Source organism: Arvicanthis niloticus, chromosome 9 (genome assembly GCF_011762505.2).
Source record: "Arvicanthis niloticus isolate mArvNil1 chromosome 9, mArvNil1.pat.X, whole genome shotgun sequence".
Taxonomy (NCBI): Eukaryota; Metazoa; Chordata; class Mammalia; order Rodentia; family Muridae; genus Arvicanthis; species Arvicanthis niloticus.
This window is the reverse complement of record NC_047666.1, coordinates 36,965,987-36,980,274: the sequence shown is the minus strand read 5'-3', so window position 1 is coordinate 36,980,274 and position 14,288 is coordinate 36,965,987. Positions and strand designations below refer to the sequence as shown.

Genomic DNA, 14,288 nt, shown 5'->3' with positions numbered 1-14,288 from the left:
GATAGATGGATGGATGGATGATAGATGGATGCATGTTAAATATTTGTCTTCAGATATTCATGACTCTCAATATTTATACATAGTATAACTTTTAGAGCTTCTAAAATACGCAGAGGTCTTGTCCCTCTTTCTCCCCTTACCCCAAGTGAAAACTTACAGTCTTTATAAGCACTGGACAGGGAGTAACTGACAGCTGCTGGGAACATCAGAACCACATCATTTGATGACTCAGCTTTCTGCTCGGTGGCTCGAGGCCTGATGCTGATTTGCCTACAACTCATTGCTTCATTTTATCTCTAAACGAAACCATTAAACTCTATTTTTCCCAATCCTAAGCCCAACTCCAGAGGACAACAGACTCTAGATTCCCACTTGTGACCAGTCTGACCCCTATTGCTTGTCATCTCTCTGGGTAAACTTTGCCCTTGGGTAGTGGCCAGCAAGTATTTTTTTTTACCAAAATGAGTCTGTCTTATTAAAATGCAATGACATATTCATTATCTAAGTAAGAACAGGACCTTTACTTAAAAAAGGAAGGCTAGAAAGGTGGCTCTGGCTGGAGCACTTGCTATGTCAGCCTAGTGACCTGAGTTTGATCCTTGGAACCCACACAGCATAGGGAGGAGACAGCAGGCTCCCCGGCTACTTTGGAATTTTCACCTAGTGTGATGGGAAGCCATCGAAAGTGTAGAAATGGGGGTTGATGAGATGGTTTAGTCAGTGAAGTGTTCACCTTGAAGGCATAAATTGAGGCTCCAGTACCTGAGTTGGGGCTCCAGAGCCTACACTGAAACAAAATAGCAGCAGCAGCAAGGCAGGCATGGAGTATGCCCTATAATCCCAGAACTGGGGCGGCAGACACAAGCATATTCCTGATGCTCACTGGCCAGCCAGCCTAGCCTACATGGCAAGTCCAGGTCAATAAGAGACCCTGTCTTAACAAAACAACATGGTCAGTATCTGAGAATAACAGTTGATATTGTTTTCTGCCTTCCATATGTGTGTTCAGTTACACACACACACACCAGAGAGAGGGGGGGGAGAGGGAGAGGGAGAGGGAGAGGGAGAGGGAGAGGGAGAGGGAGAGGGAGAGGGAGAGGGAGAGGGAGAGGGAGAGGGAGAGAGAGAGAGAGAGAGAGAGAGAGAGAGAGAGAGAGAGTAGATATTACATGTTTCTTAACTCAGTAAATATTTACCAAGAACCCACTACACCTCAAGTCTAAATTGTGGACACACAACAGTCAACAAAAGAAAAGTGCCCGCCCTCATAGACCTTGCTTTCCAGTTGGTTGACCCTTGCTGATAAAATTCAGATGTATTTTGAGCTGCCTGTACTCCTTGAATGATTTGTCTTAAACTTGCTACCCACATTTCAACTCCTGGTCTCTCCCCTTACACCAGCTCCCCTGTAGAAGATGGCAGCCGCATCCTTCCAGGTGCCAGGTGGAACTTTATCTTCCACAGTCCCACCACACACCTAATTGGCTCCACCTTCACAATGAACATCAATTCTCCCTACCTTCAAACCCACTACTCTGGGCCAGACTCCCTTCCCACTCCCTCCCTGTCTCCGATGGACCTGTGCAGTGCCTTCCTGATATGTCTTCCCTGGCACTCTTTCTCTACAGCCTGTTTTCAACCTTGTCACCAGAGAGACCATTTCAGAGTAGATCAGAACAAGCCACTGTCCTGCCCAGCCATTGTCCCAGCCATGTTGGGACACTAAGAAATGGTTACCTTTATTATCCCACAAGGACTCTTGTGATGAGCATGTATGTGATGCTCTTCCCAACTCCACCCAAGGCCCAGCCTTACTTCTAATGCTGTCCCATCTGCCTCTCAGTGATACTGTCTTGCCGTCCCCAGTACAACTTCCAAGCCTTCACTCCACATAGTGTTCTCTTCCTACCAACTCAATCCCCCCAACCCAGCAGTGCACAATGCTCTTCCACCTTCATGTCCTGCAGGTCTCTTTTTAGATGTCACCTACCTAGAATACAACCCGTTGCCATTCCCATACCCACGATATTTTCTTCTAGGACTGTTGGCATCTCTGGCTTTATGAACCTACAGATTTGTTCATTTGTACCTTCTGGGCCAGACGCTAGTGGGAGGGAGGGAGGGAAGAAGGGAGGGAGGGACTAAACCTTGCTGTCTTCTGGAACAGTGCTCCAACCTGGTGTGAGCTCCAGAAAGTAATTGTTGGATGAATTTGTGGGTGTGCTTGCTGAACACTTGGGGGGCCATACAACAGTAAACAAAGGGAAAGTGCCCGCCCTCATAAAGCTTACTTTCTAGATGGTTGACCCTTTTTGATAAAATTCAGATGTATTTTGAGCTGGGATGAAGCAGGTAGGAGGCCATTTGTGATGACCAGTAGGATGCAGAGTTTCTGCAGCTCTGTCTCAGCGGAAGGAAGGATGCTGTTTGTATTCTGGAAAACTATGAAAGGCTCATTCTGGAAGAATGCCTTATGGGTTGATATTTGCATGTGTGTGTAAGCTTCTTCCTTACTGAAAATAGTGAGTCAGTGCAAAGTGCTACAGAGCACATTTGTGTGGCTGCTGATGATCATTTTACGAGAAATGTGTGTTAGAGACAGAGTAGCCAGGAGAGCAGGCACACCCTAAGAGCCGCTTTGAAACTCACCCATGACCAGAACCCTCTGTGCCCACCCCAAGGTGGGAGGCTGGCAGCCCTGCAGCCCTTACCAGCTCTGCATGCCAAGTGATTGCCATTTCCTGCCAGGGCCTGTGGTTGGGCTCTGGAAAGTATTCTGCTTTTCCTGACAGATGTAGACAGTTGTCTCAAACCATTTACTATCTTTTCTTGATGTCTTTTACCATTTTCCAGGCACTGCTTATCCATCGGCCCCTCTCTCCTCACTCTCATCCACTAAAGTTAACGGTACTAGGACCTGTTTTTGTTTGATGTCCTCGTATTCTTAGGAGTAAAAAGCAAAAGTGAGTCTCCCTCTGTCTCTGTCTCTGTCTCTGTCTCTGTCTCTGTCTCTGTCTCTCTCTCTCTCTCTCTCTCTCTCTGTCTGTCTGTCTGTCTGTCTGTCTCAGTCTCTCCCTAACCCCCAACCCTTTAATTCCTGGTCTTTCTTAGTGTTTAATTTAAACGTGCTTTGTTCAACTCTTGGCTGTGTGCAGGTGTTTTCTAATTCTGCAAGCACAGAGAGCATAAAGAGACTCCGACCCCAGAAGTTACTGTTAAATCATCAACCACAAATAATCACAGGGTCATAATCTCAGGAACAAATGAAATGTTAAGTGTTTTGCAAATATTTACTAAAGAGAGGACTACTTTATTTTTATTTTATTTTATCTATTTTTAATAAATAAGCTGATACAGGCTCTCTCTGGACTCTTAGCCTTGAGTTCCTGAGATATTCATGGGCGCTTTCTCCTGTAGGGTTTGTGTATATTAAACTTCCAAAGCATAGATGCCAAATATAGGTCCAGCCAAGATCATAAGACTTGGCTGTTAAATTCTTTTTGGAAATATCTTTTTTAGTGAATGTACTTTTCTTTAATAGACTTCAGAAGCCAATTTTTTGAGAGGCAATTTCTGGAGCTGGACAGTGTCTTTTGTCTCTTAGTGCTAGCAGTGTGATTTTTTTTCAAGATCGTGTAAATAACAGCAAAGGTTTGCGATACTATAACCTGGATAATGTATATTTTAAATAAGTCATATTTCATTGTGTGTTGTCTTCCTTTTTCTCTTTCCTTTTATATTTTTATTATTTTACTCCCAGCCAATAGATGTTAAATGTATACATAAATAAAATGTGCATGTCTATAATCTACAAGTGTGTGAAATAAGTATGTATACATGTGGGCATGTATGTGCTGGGTTGGTTTGATTCCCACTACAACCCAGTGTCCTATATAAACAACTTAAGAGAGGAAGGAATTATTTTGGCTCACTGTTCCAAGTCTACTATGGTAGGAAAGTCTGGTGGATAGAACAGTTTGCTTCCTGGCAACCAGGAAACAGCGAACATGCCTGGGACATCTGGGTTTCTCCTTTTCCCTTAGGATTTTACTCTGGGTGCCCCAGCCTCTGGGATGGTGTCTCCTACATTCAACATTGGTCTTCTCCCTTGAGCAAATCCACCCCCCCCCTCCACACACACACACACACACACACACACACACTGGGGAATACCTCACTGATCTCCTAGGTTCTTCTCCATGTAGTCAAGCTGACAGTCAGGATCAACCATCATATACAGGTTCATATGTGACTGTCTTGAGCTGCTCCAGGAAGTAAACCCCTGAGCCGATGCCGTCACTGTGCATAGCAGTTGCCTTCTTATCCTTAGTCAACATCACTTCTAAGCTTAGAGTCCATTGCAGGAATATTCTTTAGGAAATGTATATCAAATTTACAGAAGTTCAGCAAGTGAAACTTGGATGAGAGACATCCTTATCCAGTACTTAAAGCAGACGGAGGGTAGGAGGAGAAGAACAGAGGGCTTGTGGGGTGTTGAACCCCCTACTGGCTTGGCTGATCTACTTGTCTGTGAACCTTTAACATAATGGTGACTGAATTTCAGATGTCAAGGCAAAGAACCAGCTACTAAAAACACACAACATGGCAGTTGACCTGTAGCCTACCCCTGTCTGAGATCAAGGTAGGCAGTCACAGGCCTGAGGGACCTGCGAGAGAAAGAAGAGCAAGCAGCATGGGGCCACACAGTGCCTTCCTGAGTGAAGGCAGCTTCATTATGTACAGGAACTAAATGACACCAGTCTGTTCTCTTAGACCTTTCAATAAGATGAGCATCATCTGGTTCCTTTAAGCAATACTCACACATCTTGTGGGAGCCAAGGCTTTTAGACAGCATACTTTCAGCCTCATTCCTTACTCCCTTTGTTACCCAGGGTACATGGCTAACCAAGCCCTTGGAGACTAGTGAGTTTTTCTAGTCTGCAGCTGCAATATCTCAAAAATACTGTTGCCAAGTAAAGTATGCAGGTGTGAACCTGTCATCCCAGCAGTTGGGAGGGTTATGAGTTTGAGGTCAGCCTGGACCACATGGCAAATTCCAGGCCAGTGTACACATACTACTTTAAACAGAACATGTGTTGGATGTATCTCAAAGATTTGGTTACTTACCTAGCATACACAAGCACCTGAGTTTGACCCCCAGCATACTCAGACAAACACTGATAAATTTAAATGGGAGAGTACAAATGACTGCATAGAGTGATAGCCTAACAAGAACCCCAAATTCTACCTTACAAAATAAACTATATATATATATATATATATATATATATATATATTATTGCATTCTGGAGAAGAGAGTTTCTCTTCTCTCATATAGGTGAAATTACCTAAGATGATAACTAATGGAAATAATTCTGAGAAGAAAAAATATACTTAGCTTGGTAAATTATTACAATCTTTTTGTGGGACAATTTATTTGTATGCAACAAAATGTAAGGTATAATCCCCTTGACCAGATAGTTATTTGGGTATAGATGGTTACTGTCTCATCATTAGCAAACCAGTAAGTTTAAGTGACAGTCCTCTCGTGTAATGATTAGCTTAAATGTCAACTTGACACCCTGTAGAATCGTTTGTGTTAATAAGGGATTGTCTAGATCAGTTTGGTAAATGGACATGCCTATGAATGGGATTTTCTTGATTGCATTAATCAAGATCTGTCCACTCTGGGCAGTACCATTCTCTAGGCAGGAGATCCTGAACTGTGGAAGAGTGGAGAAAGTGAGTTGAGCACAAATAATCATGTATGAATTCATCATTCTCTTCTCTTGACCCTGAATGTAATATGACTAACAGTTTCAAGTTCCTGCCTCATTGTTTTCCATGCTGGGATTCAGTCTAACCCGTACTTGTAAGCTCTAATAAATCCTTTCTCCCCTAAGTTGTTTGATTTAGAGTATTTTACACAATGACAGGGATGAAACTAAGACATTTTCTAACCAGGCCTAGAAAATTATCTGCGCTATATTTTTAGGTAAAGATGCAGTATAAAACAATATATGGTGTGTGTGTGTGTGTGTGTGTGTGTGTGTGTGTACACATATATGTGTGTAAGTAGGTGCATGTTTTGAACATGCATATGGATGTGTATGAATATGTATGTTTATATAGCTATAGGTAATCTCAAGTCATGTTCATTCATATATGTGAGGTGAAATGCATATGCCAAATCAGTAATATTTTATACCCTATAAAGTGTAAGTGAATGAGGGGAGGCATTTCAGAGGGGTTTTTTACTATCATAATTCTTAATTTAAATTAGTGTTATAAGAGTATGTAGACTTTTTACAATACTTTTTTTTTTCCAAAACACTTTACTTAAGCCAGGTATGGTGACACACACCTCTAATTCCAGAATTCAGAGGGTACAGGTGCAAAGACTATGAGTTCAAGGCCAGCCTGGACATCTTCAGAGACTCTGTCTCAACAAAACATAAAAAAGGAAAAAGAAACCTATTGCTTCTAGACCTATGTGTAGACTGTTTCTGAAACACAGCGCTGAAGTCAGCTGGCTTCCACTTGCACAGAGCCAGTGTGTTGTAATGTGTCTGGTGTGTACATAGTGTGTCCACTTAATAATAACCACTAGTTATTATTGAAGCCATTACTGTAGCACAGAAGGGAACCTTTATGCCCTTTTGAGAACCATAGAATTGTCATTCAAGTAACATATATTCACCAGTTTACTTGTCAAAGGTACGCGTGACTTAGAGGGTCGAAGTTCCCTAGTGTTTATCAACGATATTTTCTAACATACCATGACCCACATATTTGAATATTACAACACAAATTTTAAAGCAGTGAGACCATCCTATAATATTATTGTGAGGTCTGCTTATGGGCTTACTAATACATCTTTCGTACGGTGGCATCTTATTGTTTCTCAAACTGTTGGGTAATCAGTGCACCGCAATTTCATCAGTTAGCTGTCGATGGATATTCATGCTGTTTCCAGTTTTTATGAAGGCAGTACTATCATAAACATTCATATATATGAGATGCTTGTGGTCAGATTTCTGTAAGATGAATAGCGTGGAGTGGTATTGCTAGAAGGGTTCAGGTCTTCCAAAAAGATTGCACCAGTTTATGCTGACACTGAGTGAACCAGAATCCTAGCCAGCACCTTTTGATTTACACCAGTCCGCTATCCAAAACTGAGTCTTAACTGCTTTCATCTTACTACATTTGTTAGTAGGGTTTTGTAACTGCCATGACTTTCCCAAAGGCCTGATTCTTGGACTTGTTTCCAGTCTTAGAATTCACAGAAGATGGTAGCATCTCTATGGCACTGGGCACATGGGTAAGGTTACTCATGAATGGATGATGCACTGTAGGTATTGTGGCTGAACTGAAGCCTCCGAAGACCTAGAGCTCGTGATGCTGTAGCTGAAGCTGATCCTGGTGCCTTTACTCCTCTGCTAGCGATGGGATCGGTGTGAGCATAGGACTTGAAGTGGGCAATAGTAAGCTGTCTGTTCCTCGGAAAAGGTAGTGTAGGGTGGAGATCTCATGTCTGGAAGAGTGGCAGCCATGTTGCAATCATGAATGTCAACTTGCAGAGAACATGCTAAATAGAAAAACAGAAGAAACTCGGGGCCTTCAGTATATCGCCAATGGCAGAACTCACCAACCTTGAAACTGTCTTAGACCTGGATACTGAAATCAATAGGTTTATAGTAGTCAGGGAACTGTATTTGTTACTGTTCTATTTACGATGGCCAAATCCCTGGCAAAGAGAAACTTAGTGGAGGAAGGGCTTATGGTTTGAGGGAACACAGTCCAATGTGGTGGGAGGTAGTGGGGGCAAGAGTTGAGAGGGCTGGTCACATTGCAGAGTGAGGGTATTCAGTTCATGTTCTTTTTCTAACGTCTAGGGCCCACATTTAGGCTGAATCTTCCCACCTCAGTTAATGAACTCAGGATAATCCCTCACAAGTATATTCAAGGCTTGTCTCCAAAGAGTCAAATTCACAATCAATATAAACTATCGCAGACACTCTCCGTTTGGTTTCGTTGTTGTTACTGCAGAAAACCTTTTTGATGTAATGTCCACTCAAGATCGGGACTTGGAAAAGAGTCCTGCAACAGCAGCAAGAATAAAAGCAGCTCAAAATAGGAACCCCTTGAGGAAAGAGATCAAAAACAGAGGATAAAAGGAAAATGTTTAAGCTCATAGGAAGATGAGTTGAAGTAAGAGGCAAGCTGACAACATCAAGATCCTTTACATGAAAGACCAGGGCACATCTCATGTGACATCCATTGGCACTTCTTGGTTAAGTGTTAGAGAGAGGAGAGGATTCTAGGGATGGTTTTGACAGGCAGAAGGTCATGTCCACAAGGAACTGCACGTGGAGACCTGTGGAAGCTCAGATCCTACAGCCCATTTCCCAGCTGTGTGACTTTATGTCATCACATCAGTGGGTATGATGAGGCACGCCTTTAATCCCAGTACTCAGGAGGCAAAGGCAAGCAGATCCCTGAGTCTGAGGCCAGCCTGGTCTACAGAGCGATCCACAGGACAGCCAAGATTACACAGAGAAACCCTATCTCAAAAAACAGAAGCAAACAAACAAAAAACATCCTTGTGCCTCAATTTTTCATTTTTAGTAATAGTTCCAACCTCAAACAGATTGCAAAGTGTATATTAGATAATACTTCAAGGTGGAGATGGGGACAGGGTCTGGTGTATATTAAAGTGTATGTATTTGTTCTTCCTAGTCTTCAGGTATCATTTCAACTTATATTTCTGAAAACAGTCACCCAGTAGTAGTCTCTGCTACTGCACTGTCTTACATGACTATTTTATGAGAACCTAGGTTGGTGGGATGGTTCTGTTGGTAAAGGCCTGCTGCCCAGGCCTGGCCATGAGGGCTCAATCCCCAGAGGACATACAGTAGAAGGAGAGGATTCACTCCTAAAGGCTGCACACACACACACACACACACACACACACACACACACACAAGCATACACACACACACTCCCATGCCCACACACATATACATATCACACTCTCATACATGGAAGAGAGAAGGAAGGAAGGAAGGAGGGATGGAGGGGTTAGAGGAGAGAGAGAGAGAGAGAGAGAGAGAGAGAGAGAGAGAGAGAGAGAGAGAGAATAATAATTTTTAATAGAGCCTACCTAATAGCGGACAGGCAGGCATGTAATCTCAACACTGAGGAGAAAATTGAAACAGGAGGGTTACAAATTTGAGTGCAACCTGGGCTACATAGTTAGTTCTAAGACATTCTGAGCTACAGAGTAAGGTTATTCTCAGAAAACTGTCAAAATAGAAGGAAAAGGAGGAAAGGAAGGGAAGGGGGAAAAGAGGCAACATATAACACCAAGTTCTGGTGATAATAAGGGACAGATGGACTGTCCTTTATTATCTAGTAGGAGAGTAAAGTGATAGATAGGGCAGTTGGCAGAGGGTTTTCATTAAAAAAAATTAAAGGCATGGTTCTACAACCTGTTTGCTCAAGCTCTTGCATATGTATTGAAGAAAAGTAAATATATATATATATATATATATATATACATATATATATTTACTTTAAATATATATATATTTACTTTAAATATATATATTTACTTTAAATATATATGTGTGTGTGTGTGTGTGTGTGTGTGTGTGTGTGTGTGTGTGTGTCTGAGTGCGTGTGCACACACACTTTGTTCAGGACTCGAAGCCATGCTTAAAAGAACCCATCTCTAAATCAAATTATATCAAACTCTAGAATAGAAAGAACCAATTTCTGTTGGTATACATCTGAAGCATGTCTGTAAAATTGTCAGAGCTAACTTTCTAGATGTGTTCTCTCTCTCTCTCTCTCTCTCTCTCTCTCTCTCGGTAGCTGTTTATATTGTGGATTTCATACATAGGGTATATATGTATGTCTTGGCTATCAATTCTAATTCGATTTTTGATTTGTGTTTGTGTGCGTGTGTGTGACATACAAGCACACGTACGCACAGATATACCGAGGCCAGAGGAGGATGGTAGGTGTCCTACTCAACCAGTTTATGCCTGATTTTTTTTTTTGAAACAGTCTCTTGCCAAACTTAGAGCCAGGCTGGTGATCAGAAGCCCCAGTGATCCTCCTGTCTCCAGCTGCATGACACTGAAAGTGGTGGTGTGTGTCTGTACTCACAGCAGTCAGTGCCAGCTTGCTGCTGATCCACAACGAGATCCTGGGTCAGAGGGAAGGGGAGCAGTTGTATAACTCAGTACCTTAAGAACGGGTAAGGGAAGGTAAAACAAAAAGCTTGTGTTTCCTGAGTGGGGGACACACTGGGGTGACGTCACCCATTTGCCGATGAAGGCAGAGCTGTCCACATCGAGGTATCCTAGTGAATGGGGCTGGCGGGATTAGAAAGGTGTCACGTTGGCATCCTTGATTAAATAAATGACCTTGGTTATCAACATTTGGTTTTCCACCATAAGAGAACAAATATCCTTCCAATGGCCTTGGTCATGAATATTGGTTTTTCTATCGTAAGAAAACAAATATCCTTCCAATGCAAGAACACAGCGGCTACAGGATCTAGGAGACAGTCCTGATCAAAAGATCCAGCCAGAAGCAGAGGCCTTCGGGAACCACAGTAGACAGAAGTGTTTTAAATGATAACTTAGAAACAAGGTCAGCAAGCCTGGGTGGTCTGAGGATTGATGGGCAAAACAGCTCTACCTCTTCAGTAAATAAATAACATTATGGGGGTGGCACTTATAGATTACCCAAAATTTAAGAGAAATGTGAACCAGTATCAAAATATGGCATCTGGTTTTGGATCTTATTTCCAACAAAGTTGGGGGGTGGGGGTGGGGGTGGGGATGAGGCCAGTCATGGTAGTACTCACCTTTAATCCCAGTACATTCTGTAGGCAAAGACAGACAGATCTCTGTGAGGTCAAAGCCAGCATTTCTACACAGATAGTTCCAGAATAGTCAGGGCTTACATAGAGAGACAGAGAGATCCTGACTCAGAGAGAGAAGCAGAGGGAGACAGAGATGGGTAGTGAGAGGGAGAGGGGAAGAATTGGATACAAATGCAGTCATACATGTTTATAATCCCAGCACTCCAGAGGCTGGACAGGAGAATCGTGAGTTTGAGGCCAAGTTGTACTACATAGTGAGACCTTGACCCGAAAATAAGCAAATAAGAAAAGATATTAATCAATTGGGAATCTGAACTCTTAACCGATATTTGAAGATACTAAGAATTTTTTAATTTTAGTTATCTGGGTTTATGTTAAAAAATAATATCATGATCTTTTATATTGAAATCTTTACAGACAGAATTATCTGAAGTTTTATATTTGGTTTAAAATGACCCAGGGGACAGAAAGGAGGGAATAATATAAAAACTGGCTCTCAACCTTCCTAAGGCTCCAACCTTTTAGTACAGTTCCTCATGTTGTGGTGGCCCTTGAACATAAAATTATTTCCTTGCCACTTCATAACTGTAATTTTGCTACTGTTATGAATCGTAATGTAAACATCCGATAGGCAGGGTATCTGACATATGACCCTGTGGGGGTTGAGAGCCACAGATTGAGATACTGATTTAGAGGTCTCAAGAGTGGCCAGATTAAAAGGTGTGTGCAGAAACAGGGTAGACAGAGTGTGTGATGGCAGTTGGCCACTGTGTGTGTCCGGAAGTCTTTTTTCATTTTAAAAAACTCATTTTAGGCAGGATAACTCTAACTTAAGGCTAGCCTGGCTACATAGACCCTTGTGTCATCGGTGGAGGAGGAGGAGGAGGAGGAGGAGGAGGAGGAGGAGGAAGAGGAGGAGGAGAAGGAGGTGGCAGTTTTGTTTTCTTTTCAAAGCACTGCAAATGGGCAGAGAAAGGGGAAAACGAAACAGAACAAAAAACTCAGACTCTGCAGAAAGCAAAAAAGGAAGTGAGTCGGAAGCTGCATGGAAAGACATTCCACTTTCTTCACATTGTCTCTGAAAATCCCTGCTTGGGACTCTGGACTCTGGGTGCGGATTCCGTTTCCTTAGCCCCAGCTGGGAGGCTCCTAGTGCCCTGGGTCTTGGTTCCTGTGTGAAGTGGACTTCAAACATGGTGCTCAAAGGCCTTTTTGCCTTTATTTTCTTAAACATGAGGAAGTTATTAGATTTTACAGAGTTTGTATCCAGTGCTTGAAAAGCCACACGTGCCTTTGGCCTCTTGTTGTGAGACAGTCATGAGAACCCGGGGATGCCTGCCTCTCTCCCCCAAGCTTTGCACCTCGGCTTTTCCATTTGTGGTTAAGAAAGCAAGAACCAGACCTGTGCAAGAAAGTTCCCTCTTTTTCTGCCTGGAGGAGAACATGAGTAACAGATATTTTCCATCAGAGCTGTTTTTCCTGGACACAGCGTACTGCCCAACGGCTGCAGCATGTGATCTCAGGGAGACCTTAAATAAACTTTCAGTGTTATCAGCCCCAATTTTAGGAACTTATGAATTCACTTTCTGAGGTTGGTGATTTTCCTTTTTAAACAGGAGTTCTTTTTCATTCAGTCGCTGCTGAGAGCTTCCCAGGTGCCTCACCATGTAGCCCTGAGCCTAACAGACGTGCCTTGTCCATGCTTCATCCCTGCTTCATCTGTCTTGCCTGTCTTGCCTATTGCCCAGCGATTTCCCTGGGCAGGTTCTTGGCCCTCTTTATCATGATGTGGTCATAGTCCTTGCCTCTCCTGCTCAGCACAATGCCAGGCAGAGGATCCCTATGCAAAATGAAAACACACAGCTCCTTATTCACCAAGAGCCAGGCACAACAGGACCTGTAACTCTCACACTTGGGAGGCAGAGGGAGGGGCATGTGTTCAAGGCGAGATGTTTGAGACTCTGTCTTCAAAAATACAAGGGCTGGAGATGTACTTCACAAGTAGGACATTTGTCCAGCATACACACAGCCCTTCGTTTGACCCTAATCAACACAAAATAATAACACTAGTATTAAGAACTGTAATAGCTAGGTAGTGGTGGCCCAGGCTTTTAATCCCAGCACTTAGGAGGGAGAGGCAGTCAGATCTCGAAATTCAAGGGCAGCCTTGACTACAGAGTAAGGTTCAGGATAGCCAGAGCTACACAGAGAAACCCTATCTCAAAGGGAAAAAAAAGAACTGTAGTTAAGTGTAGTGAAGAAGTAAAGCATTAAACCAAGCATGAGGTCCTTCTGAGTCTGGGATCCTGTGAGACCACAATGCCAATCTGAGCACCCATGGTACCATCTCCGGTGCCTGGCACCTTGTGAACAGCCAAAGTAATAGCCCTTGTAATGAATGAAAACTTAAGAAGTGAGCCTTCCAATGGTTACAGGTTGATATCAATAAAGAATAGAAGGCAGTGTGTTTGAAAGAGGTGCTGGTCCCGGACAGTCAGGTATCAGATCTAGTGGCCACTTCTCTCCTCCAGGGCCCATTGGTTGAGGCTTAGAGCATGATGTTTTCCAAGGTGATTTTCCTGCAGCACCCCTGTGTGTGTTTGCTTGGTGCCTGAGCACATTTGAACTGAACCAAGCAAGTTCTTGAGACTGGAATCTGAAGGGAAATATTCCTTTCTTTACTGCAAAGCTCACTACACTTAGGAGGGCAACTGATCTCTTAGTGACGGCAGATGGTTTGGTGCTTCTCGGGGCTGTTGGTTTTGAAAGGTGGCAACACATATCCTGTGTTGGTGTTTACAGTGTGTCTGGCGTTTGCCTGGCATGTGAGGTGTTTGGTGAGGAATGCAAATGATAGTTTAGTGATGATGCAAAGAGACTGTATATTCCTTTCAAAGAAAAAGGGGCCCTGAGGACTACAGAGGTGGCTCTGCAGTTAAAAGTACTTGCTGCTCTTGCAGAGGACTCAGGTTGGGTTTCCAGTACCAATAGACATGGCAACTCTCATTCGTCCCTAACTTCAGTTCCAGGGAATCTGGCACCCACTTCTGGCCTTTGAAGGCGCTTCACCCATTTGGTGCTCATACATAATGCAAAAACACACATATAAAATCAAAAATAATGAAAATTTCAAAATAAACCGGACCTATCTACACATATTTCCCCCCAAACTCTGCGTACTTTCTCTCATCTTGCTTCCAGGAACAGTGAATGTCCCCAGTGAGCCTGCCTGAGTTTGCAGCCTGAGAGCTAAGTTCACAGTATGTGAGCCTGCAACCGTACCATGATGAGAGAGTTCCATAGTTTTGCCTCACAGACGCTCATCTTTGTTTATAACCATTCGAGATGTCAGTTCGTTTCCTCGGAGATTCTGCTGTGGGTTAGACACTGA

The 14,288-nt window shown here is 43.1% G+C and overlaps 1 protein-coding gene across 2 annotated transcripts in view; it reads left to right on the top strand.

The window, feature by feature from the left end:
• The window catches only part of Frmd4b (FERM domain containing 4B), a 326,911-nt gene that overhangs the window by 146,655 nt on the left and 165,968 nt on the right, over window positions 1-14,288 (top strand). The window lies entirely within an intron of this gene.